Consider the following 4,381-nt stretch of genomic DNA (forward strand, 5'->3'; position numbering starts at 1 on the left):
AGGCTACCAAATAAGTTTTGGATTTTAATTTCCAAGAAAAAATGAAGTCAATGAAGTCTGTCATCAGATACTTGGGGTCCTCGTCAAGGGGACTATTATTGTGGAAGTGGACATGAAGGAAATTAATGGACGTAAGGCAGAGTGGAAAAATGACTGCTTAAGACCGATTTGGAATTTATATACAGAAGTCAGATTTTGCAGCTAAAATATCTGCCAGATGAAGGCTGTCATCCAGACATGCTCCCGTAGAAGGTCTTATGTTAATACCATGTATTTAAATGCAAATAATGGCTCCTTGAATGAATCTCTTGGAAAATGGCTTTTCTAAAATCATCTTTTCTGCAGCATGATGCTGTAAACGAGCAGGTAAAATGGCTTTCATAGATCCTAATCCCTGGCTGAATATTTTGCCCCTCTAATTTTAGTCTTCTATGATCTTGTAATATTTGTAGTTACTGAGCTACTTTGATGTGATGGATTCATCTTAGACATTTATACCAACAAAAGGAGCTTCTTGGGCATATTAAAGGCCACGACGACAGCCACGCTTTAGATAGAAGGTCGTCAGGTATGGCTTCGGAGTCTTCAGCAGGAAGAAGCGCTTGTTTCGTATAGTTACGTTAACTGCAGTTGGTAGAATATTACCGAAGCCGTATGCAGAGAACCAAACGGATAGGTCAGTTCCTAGTCAAGCTAAGCTTGATCCAGATCCACCTCATCAAAGAGAATTCCCACCCCTTTTGATCTCCAAGACTATAAAAACAAGAAGGGGGATAGTGTGGCGAGTGACTATTGGCCCAGTCCACAGGAGTCCATCTAATAATTTTCAGCAAGTGGACAACTTGCCAGCTTGCATTCTGTCCACGCCCCGACCATCTCTATCTTCCTATTTTACATATATTGGTGTTACCCGGTCATCCAAATTCATTAATCCAAGGCATTGCATTGTTGGTGACGCTTCCTTGCAGGTTTTGCCCAATGATCAGAGGTGAAGAGGGCCTGTTCTTACTCTTTTATAGTTGAGAATGAAATCTTAAGATTTTTGGAAATTCAATGTGGAATATATACTCATGTGCAATAATATGGCTTCAAGTTAGATATGGTGCTGCATGATTTGTAAACTTACCTATAATACTTAAATATGAAGTATGTAGCTCATAATACCATTCTTGGTTTCTCTTTTACGTGAGAAACTGTTCTTGGTTTCTCAAAGCTTAATTTTTTGAATTTTGTTCAAGTATAGTTACCATTGTTACTATATTAGTCCAAATATGATTGATATTTTCTTTGATGTGTTTTCGTTCTTAGCTCTATTGTTTGGTTAATATTGATGTACAAATCGTTGTAACTGTGATAGAAAAGTACATAGAATAAAAATATTTCTTTCTCTTCCCTTAGTTTATCAAATATATTAGAAAAAAATATCCTGCAAATATATTAGAAAAAAACTAAGTATGTATCATTTGATTGTGTACTATATACTGATGAACCCTTGTTTTAGAAATTATATATCGATTTATCTTGATGTGTGTATTGACTTGCTAAATAATTAATTTACTTGGTATGTATTACTTGGCCATATAGTATTATGTACTATATTTTTTTTTAGTTTTTTTTAATCATAGAATTGACCACTCTGTTAGTAAAAAAAAAAATGACTTTTGGGTTTATTCTCTAAAATGCGCACTAAAAAAACTGTGGCAGAAAAAAAGTCCGCCGCATGTAATTTTTGCTTATCATTTGACATTTTATATAATTATGTCCCGCTCATCCAATCTCCTCTTGTTTTGTTCACTGTAATTTAACCCGTAATTGAGCTGGATGGCTAGAAAATAATAAAAAAGAGCACACTCATGTGCCTCCTGGAGTAGGAACACAACTTTGGACTTCCCTAGGCGACCGTGCACACTCGACGCGGTCCCCAAACCAGACAGCAATTTTCGTTATTTTTTATTTGTTTTACCAGTGCTGCCGGGCTGCTTCTTTCGTCGCTTCTCTCGGATTCCTTTCAGTTAAACGAGGATTTAATCTATAAAGAGTGGAATGACGGCCATTTATCTCTCTGCTAATCTGATATATTTAGGTGCTGCCCTGATCGATGTGCGCATAGTGATGCACTCTCTCCGGCGACAAAGTCATCCTACTTCATTGATCCCAGACATTTCATTGCTGGTGACGCTTCCTTTCAAGGGCTGGGCTGCCTGGTGATCAGAGCTGAGGACGGACTGTTTTACTCTTTTATAGTTACGAAGGAAAGCCCAAACTTTTTAGAAATTCACTTTGGAATATTACTCCTGTGCAATAATATATATAGCTCCAAGTTTAGAAATTCAATTTGGAATATTACTCCTGTGCAATAATATAGCTTCAAGTTAGATCGTGCTGCATGATTTGTCACTATAAAAAAATGGTCAATTAGCGACAAAATATTTTGCTACAAATTATAATTTTTCACTAATAAATATCATAAGAAAACGAAATAAAATATTTGTCATGAAATATCATTTAAGTAGTATTTTAGCAATAAAATAATATTTCGTTGATAATTTTTGTCCCCAAGAAATTGCAAGGGACACTACAGAAAAATGGGTTTTTCCCGGCGTTTTTTCTAGTCTTTAACGACGCTTATAAGCGTCGGTGAAAATACAGCCGACGCTTCACAAAGCATCGCAAAAGCGTCGGCTATACCAGAGTGGGAAATGTTTTTACCGACGCTAGGAAAAAGCGTCGGCAAAAGTAAGAATTTACCGACGCTTTATTAAGCGTCGGCGTATGCGGTTTTGCCGACGCAATAACGCGTCGGCATAAAATAGAATGCGGGTGCGGCGGATAGCTTACAGCAGGTTTTTACCGACGCTTTAGAGCGTCGCTTAAAGATTTTTACCGACGCTTTCCTTGCGTCGGGGAAAGCGTGCCAGCCCGTGCCAGAGGGGTTTTTAACAATGCTATAAAGCGTTGGGAGAGGATTTTTTTAAGAAAAAAAATTAGAAAAACAAATACTAAGAAACATATTATAGCAATATAAAGCTGCATTACAGTTACATCAAAACAAACGTTCAGATCATTCAAAAAATTTATATTGTCATATATGATGAATTTACATAATAAGTTCAGAATTACAATGTATTTTGAAAAATATAAGAAACATATAAAACTCCTTAGATAACGGTCTCAAAAATATCAGTGACCGAATTCAGCACCATCATCATCTCTACGAGCTGTTGAAGTATCAGAAATCTACTAAAAAAAAGAGAAACTTTAGAAGTTATGATAATCATTAACTCATGAAAATAAGTGATAATTATGTAAAGTCATCAAATATATATAGTTATTTATCTGAGGAGGGAGAAATATATATAGTTTTCACAAATAAATTATATTTCTATAACATCCTCTTCAAGTTTCTAAAACTTGTTCTTACCTGGAGAATTCTTGTTAATTAGGTATCAGTGATCATTTGTAGGAACCTCCATCCTCAGCTTAGCTTGAGCACATAAAAGAACTTTTTTAAGTGGTCTTGGAGTTGTCCTGCTAAACGATGTCAACTACACGCAAAGGACATGACTTAATCAAAAATGCTTCAGCTAAACTAAGCTTCAGCTGGACTTTTAATGCCACCTGCTATTTACTTCACTGCAAGAAATAAGAAGCTAGCAGAAAATCATATGTTCCTGCATCCTTAAACTCCACAAGTTTTTACAAAATCCTTAAACCATCTTATAATACTTGGAAAACCAGCAGCAACTAATGCTACCTTATATGTGCAATTTTTTATAACATAACATGTGGGAGAATGACTTAAATATTGCTGTGTCAGATATTCCTTCCAAAATTAAGCATAAGCCACTGCACAACAATTATTGACATCTCTTGGCTTCCTAATCTCCCTCTGAAGACCAATATTTTTTAATGCTAACTATAAGAGAAAAACTTAGGAAAAAAGTTATGTTCAGCTACCTCCCACAAATCCACTATCATTTCATAACATTATCATACTGGATAATTTTGATTCCTAGTCCAAAATAGTCCACATCATTATGAAAGCAACTACTCCAAATTAACTAAAAAAGATAACATGTTACATCATTACCATTCTTGTTAAAAAAAATTAACAAGAATTCTCCAGGTAAGAACAAGTTTTAGAAACTTGAAGAGCATGGAAGGAAACAAGGATGAACACAAGGGTAACTATTATCAGAAGAAACTTCAACCAACCAATAAAAAAAACTTCTTACAAGATGCGAACCTATGGCACATCTTCTCAATAATCAGATGCTACTCATCTTCTCAGTTCCAGAGAAGCAAAGACAGCCAAAATAATTTCCCCTAAATTCTGTGCCTAACATCATGCCCAAGCAGGAAAGCACCAGACATCCTCTTT

General features: G+C 35.6%; 1 long non-coding RNA gene across 1 annotated transcript; it reads left to right on the top strand.

Annotated features, from left to right (window-relative positions):
* Positions 1–534: 534 nt before the first annotated feature.
* On the top strand, positions 535–2,334 carry LOC120106778. Its single transcript, XR_005508814.1, has 2 exons — positions 535–988; positions 2,084–2,334. It is a non-coding gene; the product is annotated as an uncharacterized LOC120106778 (long non-coding RNA).
* Positions 2,335–4,381: the final 2,047 nt, after the last annotated feature.

Source organism: Phoenix dactylifera, unplaced genomic scaffold (assembly GCF_009389715.1).
Source record: "Phoenix dactylifera cultivar Barhee BC4 unplaced genomic scaffold, palm_55x_up_171113_PBpolish2nd_filt_p 000630F, whole genome shotgun sequence".
Classification (NCBI taxonomy): domain Eukaryota; kingdom Viridiplantae; phylum Streptophyta; class Magnoliopsida; order Arecales; family Arecaceae; genus Phoenix; species Phoenix dactylifera.